Source organism: Xiphophorus hellerii, chromosome 3, assembly GCF_003331165.1.
Source record: "Xiphophorus hellerii strain 12219 chromosome 3, Xiphophorus_hellerii-4.1, whole genome shotgun sequence".
NCBI classification, from domain to species: domain Eukaryota; kingdom Metazoa; phylum Chordata; class Actinopteri; order Cyprinodontiformes; family Poeciliidae; genus Xiphophorus; species Xiphophorus hellerii.
Genome location: NC_045674.1, coordinates 18,858,284 through 18,878,786, shown reverse-complemented (window position 1 = coordinate 18,878,786; position 20,503 = coordinate 18,858,284). Strand labels below are relative to the sequence as shown.

The following is a 20,503-nucleotide window of genomic DNA, read 5'->3' as shown; positions in this document are numbered from 1 at the left end:
TTTTTTTCGTTTTAGCTTTTAACTTTTTTTGCTTTTTGCCACACTTCAGTGTTTTAGATTGTCAGATAAATTGTATTAATAAAACAAAGTAAGCCTGGCTAAATACAAACTGCAGTTTTCAACTGATTTTACTTTACGGGGGAAAGTTATTCAAAACAGTCTGATCCTATGCAAAAAAGCATTTGTCCCCTTCAACTTGACAGATGTCATCGGCCATTTGTGTTTACATCACTGTGGATGAATTTTGCCTACTTTACTTTGCAAAATATTTTTGTCAGTCGACATTGGAGGGGCTGAAGCCTGCTTAAGGCAGTACCTCAATCCACTTTCAGACTTTGTCTGGGCCACTCCAAAAGTTTAATTCATTTAATTTATTTTATTTTATTTTATTTTATTTTTTTACCTTTTAGACATGATGTGCTGAATAATGTGCTGTACTTTAGTGTTATATTGTGAATTGAAAGCTGGAAATCCTGGACATCAGGATTTTCTGGTAGTCAGAAAAATTCACGGTTTCATCTTTTACAGCAAAATCTTTTATCCTACTTCATGTTGTCAGATAGGTGTTTATCTGACAACATGATTGTTTCTGCAGCTTAGCCAGTAATAGAATCAGTTAATTTGTGAACTGCTATCCCGTCTTCCTGCAACAGGATGCTGTGGATAGCTTTTCCTCCCATAATAAATGAAACTATTACTTGAGAACTGAATTTTCCATTTACTCAGCTTGTCTTTTCTTATATAAAGTTTGCTTGATGGTCAGAAACTTGTTGGTTTTACAATAAAAGCTCAATCAATTTCCATGGCAAAATTTTGATAGAAGTAAAATTTTAAAACGTTATATGTATGATTAGCTAACATCTAAATGTTTCTTAAATAGAATATTCATAGAATGTATTCTTGATTTCATTTTTTAAAGTAAATATAAAGCCCATAGAATCCCAAGGACGAAAACTGGGGGTAATACTGAATATTAGAAAAGCTGAATATTTATCAATTATGCAACAGAAAATTAGTTTCTGAGAACAATGTGACTCCTAAAATAGAAACAAAGGCTAATGCAGCTGCTAGTAATCTTGAAATACCTGTTCTGACATTTTATAGCCATCGGGTTTGGAGTAATGAACAAATGACAGGGCCTTTGGGCTGACCTGCTGGGCAAGTTTTGATTTGTTTCAGCCTGCATTATATGATCCGCTCTACCCAGCTCTACTGGAAGTGTGGAAACCATTACTGAAAGGAAGGCGGAAAAGGGTTAAATGCTGCAAAGCTGTGAAGGATTTTATAAGGACGCAAAAAAACAAGGGTGGAGCTCCACTCTGCTTATTTGCACAACACTTTTCAAACTCAAAGTGCTACAAGAAGCACTGCTAACATAAAAAACAAATAGGGGCAACTATAAAGCAAATCTAAGCTGGGATACAAGTATCACATGAGTTACTCTCACCATTAGACAACTCATGTGAAAGAGAGGTTTTAAGCTTTGTTTTAGAAGAAGAGGGGGTGTGAGTGAGCCCCCTAGACAGGAAGCTGATTACAGAGACAAGGGAGCATTTAAAATTAAAAGCTCTTGTTTTAGAAATTCTGGGAACAACCAGCTTACCCGCATACTGAGAAGGAGGGCTCTCTGTGGGACGATAAATGACAGAGACAGGATGTGGTTTGGCCGTTAAGAACTTACAGAGGAGTCAATTGTTTGAACCTCGGTTAAATTCCTATGTTAGATCATTTAAAAAGTAACACTATTTTTGTAGTTATTTCTTTGATTTGTTGGAAAGCAGCTGATTTCCAGTCAGCAATATAGAGAACACTAAGCCTTACAAAACTATTTGTAGGCCTGGAAAGTTTTAACATTCTGACACAATGAAAACGGAAAAATGTCACATACCTTAAAGAAGTATCTCTGTCTTTCAGCTTTACATCAAAACGCAATTGTGAAAGACATGGCCTCTCTGGAATCTTTAAAGGTTGTCAGAATCCCTGAGGAAGGTTTTAACTACAGACACAGAAAAAAACATGGGTAAGTAATGACTTCTACCAAATCACACTCTTAAAATTGCAACAGTAAATTTCCCTCAAAGAACCTTTTTTTTCTGTTATCAGTGAAACCAAACAGTGAACCTTGTTTGCTCAGTTTAACACTGCTCTGATTTCACAGGCAAATCATAATCAGCAAATAAATGGAGCAGCCCTGCAGAGCATGAGACACAAAAAGCTATTTGCCAATAATCAAAATTTCAAATAAACAATTAAGTGGTTTTTGTGTGCACATGGTCATTACTTTGTGTGTAAATGTATACCCAAAGGGAGGGATGTTTGTACTCTGCATGGATATTGTAGTTTTAATTATGTTATTATACAGAAATGGAGTCAGTGTCAGAAGCTGTCAACATTTGTCTGTACAACAAACGCTTTACCTATGATTTTTATTATAAGTATAAAGAAGGTATGTATATTTATAAAATTCAAATGTATTCACCAGTCAAAAATATTAAATAACATCAGGTTCTATTTCTAAACTATTGAGTAAAAACAATGTAACGATGCAGCCTGTAACTTTACAATCTTAATCTACAGGGTAAAAAGTTTAAGTTTGTTACATAAAAAGTGTATATTATCTAGGCTTTTTAAAGGCATAACTAGTATTAAATATTTTCTTGGTGTTTCTTCAGAGTTTAAAGAAATGGTTTCACAGTCTGCTTTGGAGTTCTACTACTTAGCTTTAATTTAAAAGGTGAGCATTTGGGAAAGGAAATAAAAATAGGAAGACACAATGTTTTAAAAACTGCTTGTCAGTTCTTGTCCAGTCAGACTTCTTTTTTATCTTTGCGACTCTGTCAGAAAAAACGAAACTGCGCCAGCAGCCGGCAGGGACAGTTTTCATATCTTTGTGTACAACCATTCAGAAGTCAGAAGCGTGCAGAGTTATGTAATCACACTGGGTGGATCCTGGCTGCTGTGTGTGATAATGGAGGGAGGCGTTGTCTGCAGTATAAACATACAGTCTGTCGCTCTCAGTCTACTGTACTGACAAGTTAAATACATGTTTATAGCTTCTGAAGAGGTTAAGCTATCTCAGATTTATACAAAATCAAGATAAAAATGATTGCCTTCTGCATGATCTTTTGGCTCAAGCTAAGACAATAATTTTTTTCCCACTCCGCCGTGAACCCTCCGTCAGTATAAGTGTGGAAAAATAAATCATCAAGGTAAGTGTAAGGTCGGATGTGCTTGACTGACCTCCTGGGACAGAGCCACTGGGATTTATGCTACACTGAGACAGATGTTCCAGGTGCATCAGCTGCTGAACTGAGGTTTGCTTCACCCTTTGGGATTTCACACTGTCACATATGTCACATATGGCATGTGAAAATAAAGCAGCCAATTTCAGCCATTGATGCAGTGTGCAGATGTTAAACTCTGCATGGCAACGTATATTTAGGCTATGCAATAAACTTCACATGAACACAATGTTTTTTCATACTTACAGGAGATTGCTGGCAAGTCGAGTTGTCAGAGCTGTATCAAGTATGTTATTGAGAATTTATTTTGTTTTATTTTGAAAAATATAATTTTTTTAATAATACATATTAAGTCTTTACTTTTCCCAACTGTAAATCTAAAAAAAAATTAATAATATGTTTTACTGTTTAAATTATATTTATAGATGAGAGTATCATTAACAGACAGGAGGTTCAATCAATCTACAAAAATAGAGCAAACTTTCAAGTTATAGATTATTATTAATTGTTGGTATTAGATAATCAGAACAATACCATCATTTTAGTCTAAAACAGGATATTGTGAAAAGTTTCTTCCTTTTAATGCACAGTTCTTCCTCTCTATTGTCACCTTCTGCTATTTGAGTGGTTGGAATGGGGGAAGAAGCTTGATTTCATGCAATCTGATATGTATATCACAGCATTTAGCTGGAATGTATCCTCCTACTATGAATAACTCAATATACTGTATATAAATGCATTAAACTGGGTTGCTGTAATTGCTTCGTTTTGAAATATTTGCATATTATACACTAAAGTGGACTAAAATTGGTTAAACTGATATTGTTTGTTTTCTTGTTGCAGTGTCCTAACACAACCTTAATAGCAAATAAATTCAATATTTATAAGTGAAAAAAATTAAATAAAATCTCTTGGCTCACAAAAAGCCATATCATAGATTAGTGTTGAGTCATTATACCCTGTAGGCTCGACTCCCATGTTAAAGGAAGCACAGCTACACATCACAGATACCTTTCTAAAGATGGATATCTTCACTGGGTCAGAGATCTCCTTTTGCAAACACAGGCAAGTTTGCCAACTTCTAAACTTGGCCCGTCTCAGCTGTTCCTTGGATGCAGGGCCAGTCCAAGCTACAAACAGGTGCTCAGGTCCTCCTCCTGCTGGCTGGAAGGCCCCATGAGAATATAAATTGATACCAGTCAGGTAGATAAATGCACCAGCTTCACACACAATAAGAAAAATAGTAATACTTATGTTAACAAAGTTATAATGTAAAACTAAATAGGTAGTTTCTGCAGTTTCTGTCAGAACTATGAACACAGTTCAATGAGTTTTTCCATATCTGATAACAGTGACAGAGTAATGGCTTTTGTTTGTGAAAACAACAATAAGTTTGGTCTTTCAGCTCTAAAAAGAAACAAATTAGAAATAATCATTTTCAGTTTATTATACTGTAAAACCGTGCATTTCTTCTGATAATCTGTTGCTACTTGTTCAAGATTAGATACGTTTCTAAACTGTTGTGAAGGGTGAACGAAACATGGCACATGATTTTAACTATTCAAAAAAAGAACAAAAAAACAACTGAAATATGAAAAGTGTGGCATGCATATTCCAAGTTTTTGCATTTTATGACTCAAATGTTCTGCATGTTTCATTTTTAAATTTTTCATGGGAATGATTTAAAAACAAAAAAAGGGAAAAGAGAAGCATGAAATCCTGTTGACAAATAGCACTGAATGCCAAAGAGCTGCGGACATGTGACTCTTCTGCTGATTTGTAGCTTTACTCCATTAGTTTCTCAGTGCTGCGTCTTTAACTGTGATCGTGATGCGTTTCGTTGTGATCTTTAGCTGTTGCATGTTCAACCCCTTTTACTTTGATACCACTAAATAAAATCCAGAGCAACCGGCTGTTTAGAACTCAACTAATTTATAGAGAGAGTACTTTTTGAGTTTCTAAGTTTGAATACAGTTGGTCTATGAAGGTGTCAAATATTTTCACTACTCTGTATTAAATAGTTTGATAAGTGTGAATTGTTTTGTAAGAATTCTGGTTAGGGCTTTAGAGAACTTTGGGATAGCTATGCAAAACAAAGCTTTTATCCAACTAAATGACATAGTTCCAAATAGCACGTTTTTGAAAACATGAAAAGGTCTTTAAAACATCTGGTGCACTCTAAAGTTGTGATACAAAAGCCACTGTGAAAGAACTAAATAGCGCCCTCATGTGGAACTAGGAATAAAGTTCGTAAGTGTGTTTTTATTTGCAGACATGAGTTTATGACCTAACCTTAGGTTTATTATTCACTGAAATTCACTGACATTAGTTTGCTAATTGTTGAGACTGAATCACATGTCTGTTTGAATGAAGGCGCAGACTCACCTGACGTGTTAAACTTAATATTTTCACGCACAAGCATGAAGATTTTTAGAAGGATCATTTATCGGTACTGTGTATGGACCACCCAGCAACCTGAGCCATTTTTTAGGCAGAGCTTCCACCTTCTGATCTGATCTCCACCCATCCCCAGCGAGTGCTTCGTCATTGCAGCTGCGTCACCGCCTCTCTCTCGGTCTCTGTCGCTCTCAGTGGAAACCTGATCGATCAGTTTCTGAGTTGACCCAAAGGCGAGCAGCAGGATTATGACATGGAATAAAGGTGGGGAGATCCCACGGAGGAGCCACCTATCAGCTCAGGTATGACTTGTCTTCCGGGACGCCGCCGCCTGTGTTGTTATTGCACACCTTGTGTGTAGCAAGCTCCCGTTTTCTGGTTTCCACACGGCAGCAGTTCGTTTAGAGTTCAGTCAGTGTAGCTTGTGCTATGGGATTAAGTCAAACACAACCAGGTCAGGGGCATTTGTGACGCCAGACTGTGGGGAAAAGAAATAAGCAGAGGGCTTAGATTAAAGCAGTGCTTCAATGATATAATAATGACAAGAAATACACGATAAAGCTGGTTGGACTCTGATATATGGGCCCTAAATACATAGAAAACCAAACATAAAGAGCTGCAATCCTGGAGGAATGAACTAAAACACAACGTTGATCTGAAAGCTAAAGCAGAAACTCAAATGCCACCTTGTTAATGAAATAGTTTTTTTAAAATCTGCTGTGAGATTTCTGTAATGACATATATTTTAAATAAATTTGTTCTTTTCCATTTAATCTTCAATGTTTTGTTAACTCAAATAAATACTTGTTTTTCATGATCTGATACACTGTTTTTCTGTGTCTCTGCTTCTTTGTGGTCTTCTCACTCTGGCTGCCGACACAATGTGTGATGACCTGCTAAACGCAAAATATGTGAGTACCAAATATAAATCAAGTTTTAATGAGCTCTTGTGCTATTGTTGCTTATGTCGCAGTCTGATATCACATATAATTATATACCATTGCTTTAACTTGGGAATCTAAATATCAGACAATATTTCTGTTAAACTTTCCTCAAGTGTTAACCATTTCATTAGAATTTAAAGCTCTTCTTTAAAGTCATACATACTCGTTTTTAAATTGCATTTTTATTCCTGTAGCATACCTTAATTCGAGCAGTTGTCCACTATAATTAATGCCTTCTACTGAACTATGTTGTATTCTCATTATAGAAGGGGACACTACTTTTTTTGTCCTTTTGCCACTTTTTTGCCAACTTTCAAGACCAATTTGAGCAAGATATCAAGCAAACATTACAAGGAAAGCTTGGCGGTAAAATAATTTAACAGTTTCTGTCAACCAGCTGTAAGTTCAGCCGCCAGCTGAACCAGCTATGGGAGGGGTGCTGTGGCAGTGTCTCCCTGAGGCCTCTGAGCGCAAACATGTCTTTATCTATCAGGAACACATGCTCATAGAGTCCATTACACTTTACTGATAAAACATAGTTGACCTGATGTGGAATCCCCATCAGTTAATTTATGGTAAAGTATATTGTCAAGCTACCGTTGTTCTAGAATAATAGCAGGGTTTTAGAAAAAGCAAATTAAGCCCAGAAATCCCAATACAGCTTTTATTTTTATGCATGCAAATGCATTGGGAACACTTCACACACTATTCCAAAGCCAAGCAGGAGAAAATGGGTCAAATTTGTTATCATTCTAAAGCAAGTAAAGAAGAAGAGAAGTGTTGGGCAGTTGTTGTTTTTTTTTTGCAAACTCAAAAACTTACTGTACCAACTAAAAGATTCCCTGAAGGTTTAGTTTTCCTGTCAATCTAAGATTTATTTGGTTAAAGCCTGTTTGTGGGAAATGCATGGAGTCGCACAGCATCACCTAAAAATAGATATTCCATCTCAGGATTATTGGTATATGCCTTATGAACAACATGGTTTTTCCTAAGCACAGGTTTTTGGATAGAGTAGGGTCCACGGTTTGTGCTTGGCAGTACATAATGAGATCTTGGTATTTGGAATCATGATGCTCCTGAGATTTCCTCTGCAGCACAACTTGTTTGATTATTTTGGTTTAGTCCAAGTGACTCATAATCCTTGTTATGAGATAGATCTTGTGATCTCATGTTTCACACTGTGGCTTGAATACAGAGGGTACGGCTCATTTGACTATCTATGGGTCAGACCTGAAAGAAAACACAAAGTAAATAGTGGGTGGTAAAAGCCCTATTGACTCATCAGTAATATAAAAAAATATGTAGCATGTATTCATGCTCTGTCTGCCAGTTACACTGTACATAGTGTAGTGCTAATCTGTGGAGTATTGTTTAAGGATTCTTTTTGAGTTCATAGCAAACTGCATTGCAATGCAGCTAAGTTGTTTCAATGCCAAAACAATGAACGAAGAGTAGAAAGACATCAACACAGCATATGTTGGTTTTATTTATTGCATATCATATCATCAATGTGGCATTTAGCACCATTGTTGCCTATTAAATGTTTTCCTGCTGTTGTGCAGCCATATTTGACTACATTTTAAAACTAGTACAACAGAAGTACCTTTCTATTTTGTTGTTATATCTTCAAAACAACACATTTTATCCATTGTCGCTGTATAAACGATTGGACACCTTATTCACTCGCTTTTGAAGTTTCAAGTTTGAAAACTTGACACATTAAAGCCAACCTTTAACCAAACATACTGCTGGTTGTGACCTTTAGTCCCAGGCTCAGGATGTGTTGATTGTTTCTTCTACAAGGCTAAAAACTGAGGGCCATGATGTCCTTCAGTTTGTGGCTCCAAAGCTGTGGAACATTTTGCTTCTTTGACTTTCTTTTCTTATTCTTTAGGCACTTTGAAAAAGATGTAAACCTTTGTGTTTTATTAAGCACTTATTGCCGTGATTTTATTGTCAGTTTTTATTGATGCACTTATATTGTTTTTAATTTAATGTTATCTGCTGTACAAAACTTTGGTTTATGAAATAGCATGTTTCTTTATTCACTTCTTTCATACATTTTTATTTAGTTGTTTGAGAAGTAGACTTTTGGCTTCAGTTGCATTTGAATCTAAATACCATGGAGAGTTTTTATGCTTGCCTTAGATGCTGTATTTATTTTATCCACCAGATGGCAGTGTGAACCAGTTTGGCCAGAACAGCAATAATCCTGCTGAACACAATTCAGCAAGCATTCAGTTGGCCTAGAATCTCTGCTAGAATTATCTGTGTACTACATTGCGAGTCTCAGGTCTTGGTAAAATGTTTTAAACGGCATTGAAATCCCAGATTCATATTAATGTTTTTAGTGCTTGCAAATAGCATTTTTTTTACCTGCAAAAATCTGAATTTTCAAAAGTGATTTGTAATTTAAAAAAATTTCCTGTGCTTCATCTATATGAGCTTGAGAATTGCAGCTGATGGAAAAATGTATGCTTGCAGAAAAAAATGTAGAGGCACAAACCATTCCCGATTCATAAATTTTTCATAACATAATGGTGCACTATGAATATTAATACACGGCTACCCCTCCGTCTTGCTTGGTGTTCCTGAGAGCTCAGCACGAATAAAACCCCTGCAACTATGCCTCCCATACATGCAATGGGATTTTATATTTAAAGCTTGTTTGAAAGCTGGGCACGCTGTTTTACATAAGACTTGGAGACGTGGCAATGCAGGCGTGTGTGAGGGGATCTGTACCTAGATGCAGTTTTGATAGTCAAAGGGAGAGAGACGTACTGGCCGGAAGCACTGCGATGGGGTCGTTATGTAATCACTGAGTGGCCGTGCCAGGAGAGGGATAAAGATGTTCGAAACAAACATAACCCCCAAGCACTCAGCTGGAGTAATGCACTGCACCATCATGTGTTTTGCCTTTTGAACAGCAGAGAACAAGGAGGCAGAGTTGTTTGTGTCAGTTTTTTTTCTTTTTTGGGTGGGTCCATAGCGTGAGTGTGTTTTGAGGAGTGGGTCGTCTCGCTGTCTGTGGTTCCAGGCTGTCACTGTCTCAGGGGACAGTGGGTCTGTAAAGTGCTGCTGCTGCTCTCCTCCCTTCTGCTTTCTGTCTCTGCTCCCTCTCCTGGGTCCAGCTAAACACCTGCTCCTTGCAGTATAAGCACAGGGATGGGCAGGGGTTTCCAAGCAACTGAAGGCTTCCTCTTTGTTTGTTTTACCTGGTTGCTCTTTAGATCCAAAAACTAAAGCAAAAGGAAGCAGATTCTACCAAAAAAAAAAACTTCTACTGCTGCCTTCCCCCATGATTTTTTTTTTTTTTGTAAATGTTTAACATTTCTGTTTGGCAGGCTGTGTGTATAGTAAGTTTGCTCTGTGATCAAAGTCTAACAGATAACAATCAACATAGTTTCTCTTGGTTTGGTTGCCTTACTGTCTCGTGAAGCCTGCTGTCAAGTTCACAGCATTAAGAGTTATTGGATTTATGGAATAACATTTAACCCGGTAAGATAATTCTTTTTCAATCAATTGCGACTGAGTATAATTGACAGACGTTTGGCTATGTGAGACAAAAAAAGATGGTGCCGTGCCCCTTGTGGTTAAGAGAATAATAAACCCTCTTTTCCTCCACACCCCCTCTTACCCACTCTGCCTATAAGCCGTATGTCCCTAATGGGGTCAGGCAGATGGGTGGGGACCGTGGCGGGCTTCATGAAGACAGCTAGTGTGTGTGTTTTATCAGGCACATGTGCTTGTTTTTGAATTATGGTGTGTTGGCATAGCAGTTTTCCTGACAAATTTCTTATTTCCTCGTAACCTATAAAATATTTAATTTTTATATTTCAGTACCCCTTATTGTGCTATGAAAAGTGATTTTGGTGGGTATTCAACCGTAGCCATTAAAATTCTTTACATTTTAAAAAATCTAATTCATTAGTATTGCATTATCCAATTTACATTCGAAAATATGTTAATAAGTCCAGTCAATGCCAATGAATGGCGCATCCTAGCCATCCTAGTCATTGAAATGTTAGAATAAATTTAACATATTTAGTATTATTCAAGTAACATTTAAGCATTTTTATAATAATAAACTTTATTTTAAAGGGGACATTTTACAGCTTAAACATAAATGCCACCATTTGATGCACTGTACCAGATTATAGTTTGAGCTAGTTTGCATCTATGTGTGCATGTGTATGTTGATAAACTCCATATATAATTATATACTACATGGGGTTATATTTGGCACTGTTTTCTAGGCAAATTGACTAGAGTTTCAGTCCATCTCATTGGCTGCACTCATCAGTCTTTGAGTTTACCAAGAGTAGAGTAAACTTTCAAATTTTGCCATAGACTGTCATTTGTGTGGTGAAATTGAAGGTGGCAATTCCTTTGCTTTTCCAGTTCTGGAAAAAATTTGGAAAGTTGTCTGTACAGCCTCAAAATCAGCTGATGAGGCTGCCTGATACAAAGTAATTTTAGTGTTTCAACTCAAAGTTGTGCTAACTTCAAGCAGTCCCTTGTGAAAATGTAGACTGTTAACATCCACTTATATAGCAATTTTTCTCTTTGGTACAAAGGTGATTCATTTTAAATGGCTAAAATAGTTAGTGCCGTAACTGACTATTTTTTGTACTCTGTATGTTTATTAATTTTCTATAAATTCATGGCAATACGACACAGGTCCACTATTGGTAAGGGAACTATTTCTGATAACCGTAAGTTACTTCTAAAAATCAAAATGATCACTTAAATTTTTTCACATGATCTTTAAGAGAAAATCCTTTGTTTTTGACATGCAACTTAGGAAAAATATCAACTAATTCCAACAGCTAAATTAAACAGTGTAGTTGGGTTTGGTTGGGTGCCTAGATTCATAAAAATGTAAATATGGAGGGAAAGAAATCCTCCTGCAGCTTCCCCCCTCCTCTACCCCCCTGCTTCTGGACATTGAACTCTGTTAATAATTGCTCTCTTTAGCTACTTTATGGCTACCGCGCAACACAGTCACAGACAATAAATGGATACACAAGTATTTCAAATAGCCCTTGAGAGTATCGATTGCTTTTCTTTTAAAAACTGGGATCCTGCAGCACCGAAGGACACTCACTGGCATATACAGGATTGCATGAAAGTTGTGCCCATCTTCTGTCTATAGCTGAGGCTGCTCTGGCTGAGCCAGAGGCTCCGCCCCTTTACGAGCATCAGGACACCTTCAGCACAACAAAGCATGTGTCGCTGCGAAACATTGTTACTCCCCTGAACGTCAGGAATATATACCGGGAAATTATCGGATATTTTTGGGCCCTTTTTTGTCTCCCTTGATGCTAAACTCAGAGTAGGTAAGCCCAATTTAAGGTGTAAGGTGGGTGCGTTTGAATGGGTGTTTGTTTTGTTGTGCGTTCGGCGCCATTTTTTTCGTAAACAGATTTTTTAAATACCCCGGCGCACGTTCGTCCGACACAGCCCCGCTACTATGTTGCACTTTAATTCAGGAAATAAACAAAACAAAAAAAAAAAAAACAAGTTGCGGAAAAACGATGCTTTTTATACTCTGTCACGACACATTCAGACAAAAAAATATTTAGGGCAATTAAAGTTATGTAACCTATTTCGTTCGGATATACACCCCAGCAGCAGTCTTCTTGCAGCATCTTTAATTAAAAGTAGTCCCTCCTGGCGGAGGCAGCGGGGTTGTTTTTGTTTTTTGCATGTGCGAGTTGTGTGTATAAAAATGAATGGACATGCCAGAAACACGAAAATTTAAAGAGGACTCAGTTTGCTAACAGCATAAATGGTTAGTATGCACTTTTTAAATCCAGCTAAGCACATTGATGCATTTTCTGCTGATGCCTTTGGAACACCAATAACCCGCAAAACAAACAGAGCTATTTTTAAGTACAGTGTAAATACTTGGATAAAACAGCTGATGTTTGTCCTTTAAATTAATAATATTTAATAATTATATTTATATACGATGAAGGAATTTGTGTTGTTAAGTTTGACTCTCGCATATGACTAGACTAGTTTATTCCTGGACATGAATTAGATGCGTTTGTCTTGTAAAATGCCTAAAGATGACGAGAATCTATAGAAATACACTACATGGAATTAATACACTTGTATCTGTGATGTGCATCCACAGGGTTCAGATGTTATTGGGGTGTTTCCCCCTCCCACTGATGCATTTATTTTCTTTCTGCTTGACCTGCCTTGCTTTTGCCTCCCTGAGGAATGCAGGGGTTAAAAATACCCACCTCAGCTGCAAAAAAGGGCGGCAGTTTGTGAAGACTGTGTTGGTTTCCGTGGAGCCCTCCCTACGTTTAACGCGCTCAACAGCATCTCATCCAATAAGCCTCATCTCCATCGATGATACGGCTGAATATATATAGTCAGATAATCTTTCGTGAGGAGCTGCAGATGTGACACATGGGGGGGGGGGATGAGGCACAGTTAATGCTGCAGGACTAGGAAGTTTTTTATTTATTTGTTTTTTTTTTTATAAACAACAGAAGTGAACAGAACCTAAAAAACCCTAGTGATGACCCCCTTGTAGGATCTCCTTTTGGTGACTGAGTGGTGGTGTAGGCACACAGGAAGCACCTGAGGCGATGTTGAACAATGTTTTCGGCTCTGCTGTGACAGAGTGAGGTCATTAAGGTCCCAGAAGGGCTTGCTGGTGTAATCCTCTTTTGGGAGTTATGATGCATTCGTACAGTTAGGCATACTACTCTGCTCTGTGATCAGATCCAAACAGGAAAGAAACCCACACCATTCCACATCATTCAGCACTATTCTTCTTTCTGGCTGAAAGATGTGAATTTAAGCTGGGCACCAAGTTCATAAGGCACCTTCCTTTGAGCTCTGCTTTTAAGATCTTTCACTAATGTTCAAATTTATTTATCTCTCTGCTATTAGCTGATTGCACTTTTGGCTGAGTTTGATGCTCAGAATGGCTTTTAAATTGCTTTCAGTGAAGCCACACTAAATCAATCATGCTGCTTTGTTCTTTTCCCATGCCGTTTCATGTTACAACATCCGGCTCACAGACCATCTGTGTGTATTGATCATTTTGAGACAAAGACCTGGGCAAAGATTTCTGTCTTCAGTTTACAGAAGATGTGTGCTGTGCATTACTCTGTGATCTTAAGTTTCTTTCTACATATTTTTGAAGTGATCTGGTTATTTTGCCTCTGTACTAGTTTGTATTTTTTGCAATTTTGGTTGTTTGACATGCAAAAAGGATCCTTTTTGAACCATTCTTCAGTTCAAAGCTTTCTTGGGGACAAGCCATACTAAGGTGTCAAAACATTTTCATTTTAATATGGATTCTCAATAAAAGGTCGATATGGCAATTGGCTGCCCCTCCCCTACATGTTGCTGCACATTGTCACTCAGTTGGTTGGGATAAAGCTACTACACTTTCTCCAAGCTTGCAAGACGGACAGGCATATTTGGCTGCCAAAAAAGCACCAAAAACACAGTCATGATCTGGTAACAAAAGATGCACCAGACGTCACTCTTATTATGGAAACACTGATTTAAAACTACAGTTGGCTGCAGTCTGAATATTGTTTTCTTTAAAAGAAATTAGATCATGTTATTCATCCATGATCCATTACCTGAAAATGATTGTCCTTGCAGAGTCACAAGTGATTATGTGCAGTGATTAATGTTAGACCATTTTTATTTAATACTTAGTGCTATTTCAACTGAAGGTTATTATGCAGTGTGAACATCATAGCAACCTAAGCCTATTTAAGCACTTCATACCTTTTTGACAGCCAATGAATAAAGCAATTAAATAATTTTCAAGAAGTTACTTGAAAATATGGTTTTATCTACCAGCTGGAGGCCACTTGCATATTTTCATTTTATCAGGAGTGATAATCTCTCATAATTTAATGCGCCAATAGGCTAAATTGTGGACCAGAACAACAGTTAATGGGAAAAGGAGCAGCAATGGTTCAAGGGATAGTGGATTGCCTGTAACCAGTGGATTGCCAGTTCAAATCCCAGTTCTGTCTGTCTCAGTCACTTTGCCATTGTGTCCTTGGGCAAAGCACTTCACCCGTCTTCCCTCTTGGTACTGGTCAGATGGCTCAGTGGAGCCAATTGAATGGCAGCCTCTCTTCTGTCAGCCTGTCCCAGCTGTGGCTACAATGTACCACGCTGATGAGTAATAAGCTACATTGATCGGCAGGTTAATTACAAAAAAGGAAAAAATCTGATATTTGTTTTCGCTACTTCAAAACTAGTGTTCTTTTTTTAAATTTTGGAATATAAATCTATCAACCTGGTGCATGTGCATTGCCCAGCTGCAACTGAATATATTTACAGCACTTACAATGAACCTTTTCTTAAACCTGAAGAAGTCTAGTCATAATGTTGGAGGTCAAGGTTGGGTGTTGACAAAATATGCCATTTGTTTGTTGTAGAGTCTGTGGGAAACACAGAATTGTTTCCCAATACAATTCTGTGTATTGGGAAACACAGAATGGCCTGCATTCTGTGTTTACTAAGAGTGGCCTGAGGCTGACATCTTAGTGTTGAGTTACATTACTGCATATTTTTTTTCCAGCCAGGTAGGTGGGGCTTCACATAAAACCATGAATCAGCACAACGTGTCACTATTTTCATGAATACACACACACTTGCAAAGGGAGACAAAACGATTCGATAGAGACAGTGAGATGGATATTGCAGGCAGGTAGAAGAAGATAATCTCACTTGGTCACTTGAGGGCTGATTAACTCTAAACTCCTTCTAATTCCTTAAGCCTGCTCTCAGTATCCAGGAAACATGCTTTCTTTATGTTCACTTCTATGTACTATTTTATTGAGAACTCATTTTAATATGTGACCAGGTTATTTTAGGAAAGAGTAGTATAAATGTGCAAAAGAAAACTAAATGGATCAGTTTCAGCTCTCTTAAAAATGAGGATGTTAATGCCGTGTGAGCTTTTGCCTCTGGACACACATGTTTGCACATGTGCATATGCGTGTTATGTGAAGCAAGGCGTGAACAAAAATAGATATGAGCTGGGCCAACTAATGAGTCCCAGCATCTTGGGCACATGTCGCTATTTTTAAACTGTTGCCTCCTCCTCTTTCTGCAAGCTCTTCCCTCCTCCCCTCCGATTTTGATGCACAAGGTATAAATGAGACCTGAAGTGTATCAGTTTATGGTTTTGTTCCCTTATGCCAGACAAAATACAAAGTTAGCTACTTTTATTTTCAAACTTATATATTTTATCATATTGTACTTGCCATTATTTTAGATTTTGATCTTTTTATTTTTGTTTTTATGTGTACTGTCTATGGTTTATGTTTTAGGTTTTTCATGTCTTTAAATACATTCTTGTTGTTTTTATTTGATTTATCATTACATTATTACCATTCCACAATTACTTTTTTTAAACTTATTTCCATTATGATAAAAAAAATATATACAAAAAAACTTTGGCATTTCTAGCATGTTTTTTTTAATGTTCCTCCATCTGTTTTTAAGCAAAGCTTTTTGTGTTACACTGGTTTCTATTAAAATTGCTCTACAACTAAACTTTGATTGAAAACACAAATACCTAGATTTTACATAATTGAAAAAAAGAAACACCCAGTTAAAATGAATAATAACCTAAAAATCAAATCACTGAGGATCTCTAGTCTTTGTGCTTGCATTTGATCAGGCTCTCTGTGAGCTCTCTCTTGCTTGGAGGGTGGCCTACTTCATCTATAATTCATCTTATTACAGGCACTAATTGTGTGTTATTGAGGTCCGTCGTTTTTCTTAAAAAAATATGACATTTAATTACTATTCCTTCCCCTCCCATTAAAGTACGGGTGTTATTTGTCACATTTCGAAAGATTGATGGTGTATTGGGAAACCCTTCACCGTCATCGCCGTCAGACATCAGTCCTGACGAGGGTCGGCCCTGCTCAGCTGGCCGATGGCAGAGATGTTAGATGGGCTAACACAAAATGGAGGAGGCAGCAGACACAAGCTCAGCTGGTCCATTAGGAGCGTGTCTGTTTCCTGACACTCAGAATTGAGATGACGGAGCATTAAGACGCCCGCAGGAGGCCGTGGGCATCGATGCATAAAGGTGTGCGCGTCTGTGTGTGCGTGGTGACCCAGGGAACAGACCTATGGAGTGGAGGTGGTGGTGAGGGGTCCTGTTGGGGGAAGGGCAGAGTGGATTAGTAATAGAGTGCGGCACAGTTATTGGTCACTGGACACAAACAATGGGAGGGCTAAAGAGGATTTGGTCTGTTTGAGTGCACCCCTCCTCCTCCTGTCCTGGAGTGCCAGTGGGAAGTATATGGTGTAGTGATCCGGGATGCACCATTTTGGGCGGCCCTGTACATCTGGAGGATCGGCCTTGTCTGCTACCCCCCACACTTCTTCATAGGACATTTCAAAGAGACAAAAGCATTATTCACCAGTTAGACAGTGGCGAGACCCGATAATTGTCTGTCATATCAAAGCGAATCGATTGTACAGTGGAGGCCCTGTAACTGATATATATATCACTCAACAGAAACATTGGGTAGTTGTGTAATATCTGCAGTGTATGTTAGCCTGCTGGGAAATTTAATCAGCAAGTTTCTAAAAATATCAAGTCTGACTCATTTTTATGAATCTGCAAAACACAGCAACCTTCTGTAGCTTATTGGTTCATAAAACTGTGATTCACTCATAGAATCAATGAGACCGATTATTAGTGCTGTGGAGAAGTATTTATTTGACTCCTTTGCAGATATTTGGTTTGTGTTTTTGTCAAATTTCAAATTATACCCGATAAAAATAACCAAAGTAAATGAAAAAAGCCTGTTTTTAATATATTTCATTTATTGAAGGAAAACATTTAGCAAAACCATCCTGGTCATATGAGAAAAAAATGATACTTTTCCTTCAATTACCTATAACTAAACATACTTTTGGTGAAGCTGAGTTCAGTTTCATTGGTTACACACAGGTTTGATCACTGCCAGATCTGTTCAACACATTAAATTATTTAAATAGAATCTATCTGACAATATATTGTCCAAAATATCTCACCACAGTGAGAGCCATTACCCACAAATTAGGAGACAAAAAGTGAAAGGAGACACATCTAATGCACTACAGGCCCTGCTCTTAGTCCCTTTAATGGGGCTGATTTAAAAGAATATTGCGATTAACAGAAAGTTGAAATCCTTTTACAGCGATTGTGAAACTCAAGTCTTCTCTTATTACAAATGCTTAGTGCTGCAAATGCTTCTATTACCAGGTAAGGGGGAATTACTTTTATTTAGCTTTTTCTCTTGATAAATAAAATCCTAGTTAAAAATGTACTTTTTTGGTTTACTCACATTATTTCTGTAACATTAAAATTAGATTGATCTGAAACATCTAAATGTGACATAAAAGCAAAAACAGAAGACATCTGCAATGGGCCAAAGACTTTTCCACAGCTCTGTATATCATTGTTTTATACATATATCATCTATATGCTTTGAATGCTTTGTTACTGTATACAGAGTATTTGTTTCCCAGATCAGAATGGGTGTGTTGCGATAGAAAGAGCCAGCCTGGCCTGCTGAAGATGAGCCAGGCGGTGCTAATAGGCAGATCTTGAGCAGAATACCTTCTTTGTGTTTGGGCGATTTAATGAGTTCTGATAGGCCATCAGAACTCCATGTTGGCTCAGTCTCCAACAAGGAGGTCTATTGTGTGATGAGCTGATGGGTTGTGTATGTGTCAGTGCTAGATTGTAAATTATGGGTCACAGTTTGCTTCATATTTGCTTAAAAAAGAAGTCTGTAATGAAACTTGATGTAATTTATTTGAACAGCAGTGTAGATGATAGGAGACTAGAGTTTCTGGGTAAATGTAATTTAATAGCAACATATGTCTGGTGTGTAATGAATATATCTATACATAGCACCGTGCATACACATTGGCCCTCCTGGCAAGATGTGCATAAATATTTATATTCAAAACTATTCAACTACAAAGAAAAATATTATTATGTGCCAGGTTTTAAGTATCAGGGTAGAAAATTTTTTTTTTTTTTTAAAATGTACAAAACAGAATCGGGGAGTAGTGACATGGCAATATGTAGATGTGGAATGAAGGATGCCAGTTGGGTAAAAGATGAATAGACGCAGTCAGTTCAGTACCTTCCTGTTTTCAGACATTTATTTGTTTGTTGGTTAAGCTGCTTGATTCTGACCAGTGAAATATTCAGGCATGAAAAAGCTTCTTATGTCAAAGGAAGAACCAGCGCTTTAACGGAGCATTACAGGCACCTTGCAAACAGACATAATATGCTGTCCCACATGAAACGGTATAATCAATTTCTAAATCGACCAGGACAGTTGTTATCAAAAAACTTGACTTGTAGTGGATAATTAACAGGATATTTTTTATCATGTCTTCACCAGATCTGCCTGTTTGCTAAAGACATGTATAGATATTATTCATCTACTGTAGATAACTTTGTTTAAGGAGGTAATCTGCTTCTCTGAGAAGATAAAGGCTGGGACAAATATATATTATGTACAAATAAACCCAATTATTTTATTTACTCTATGAAACAAAATATTGCTTTAACTTTTTATAGCACACCCAAAATATAATTCATCACTTAAAATTTTGTCAGACAAAATCCATTTAGAGTAGATGGCAGCACTACTCATAGTAATTACTGATGGAGCAACTTGATTGTTGTAAGCATCTTCCTTTTACTTGCTGAAGCCTAACGTTGTGTTGAAGCAGCCAAGAATGTGCTGCCAAGATGCTTCTGTATAAAATGCAGCTTCCTATCTGTGATCCTTTTGACAGTTTTGGAAACACCTCAGTAACACTGAAAATATCACACTTTTGGTCTACACTAAGCAACAACCTCCACGCTGAAGAGTGTTGTTGTCAGTGAAACCCAGTTGTAGCTTTTAACTTGATTTAATTTTTGGGTACTGACCAGCATATCAGTTCATTAGCCAGTTTTGTTTTTTGTTGCACCTCTATTCAGAACACTTGTGTACGTTTTCCTCATATAGCTGTAATATCTTGTTTGTTGCACTTTAGTAATTACCATCCATTGTAGTGTCACACACTGGGCTGCACTGTGACCTTTTTCAATATCTGACTCCCCTCTGTTCTCCTTCCCAGTGGCTACCATGACAACAGAGGCAAGTGCTGTGAACGAGGCCGACACTGAGGGCAAACAGAAAAGCAGCCGCGCACCACCAGAAGCCGAATCTGTGCAACAGGAAACGACTGCAACTGAGCAGGAGGGGGAGCAGTCGAGCAAGAAGGCCCAGGAGCAGGCTGCTGAGCCTGGGCCTGCGGACGTAGCTACCTCCCCAGAGGAGGAGCAGCTCAAACCTCGTACCAGGACCTCTGCCGGCAAAGGCCTCTCACGCCTCTTCTCCTCCTTCCTTAAGCGGCGCTCTCAGTGCTCGGACGGTGAGGGCTTCGAGGCTGAGAGAGCCAGCGACGAAAAGGCAGACAAAGAGAAGGCTGACAACGCTGAAGAAGAGAAGGTGGAAGAGGTGAAGAGTGAGGACAAGGAGTCCAAAATAGTAGAGGAAAAATCAGATGTCAAAGAAGTTAAAAAGAAGGAAGAAGATAAAATAGAACAAAAAGAGGAGAAAAAGAAGGTGGAAGAAAAGGTTGAGAAGAAAGGCAGTAAAAAGAAAAAGAAAGAAGCGAAGAAGAAAGCAGAGGAAAAGGATGAAGGCAAAGTGAAAAAGGACGAGGCCAAAAAGGAGGAAGAAAAGCCAGAGGAGCAAAAGGATGAAAAGATAAAGACAATTGTTGAAAAGGAGGAAGCAAAACCAGAGACAAAAGTAGAAGAAAAGAAGCAGGTCACTCAGATCAAAGAGAAGGGGACAGAATCTGGAAAGAAAGAAGAAGGCAAGGTAGATAAAAAGGAAG

The 20,503-nt window shown here is 37.8% G+C and overlaps 1 long non-coding RNA gene across 1 annotated transcript; it reads left to right on the top strand.

Moving 5' to 3' along the window:
* Positions 1-8: 8 nt before the first annotated feature.
* Positions 9-19,966, top strand: LOC116717121 (uncharacterized). The gene is made up of 3 exons (XR_004338693.1): positions 9-2,020; positions 2,159-5,941; positions 19,754-19,966. It is a non-coding gene; the product is annotated as an uncharacterized LOC116717121 (long non-coding RNA).
* Positions 19,967-20,503: the final 537 nt, after the last annotated feature.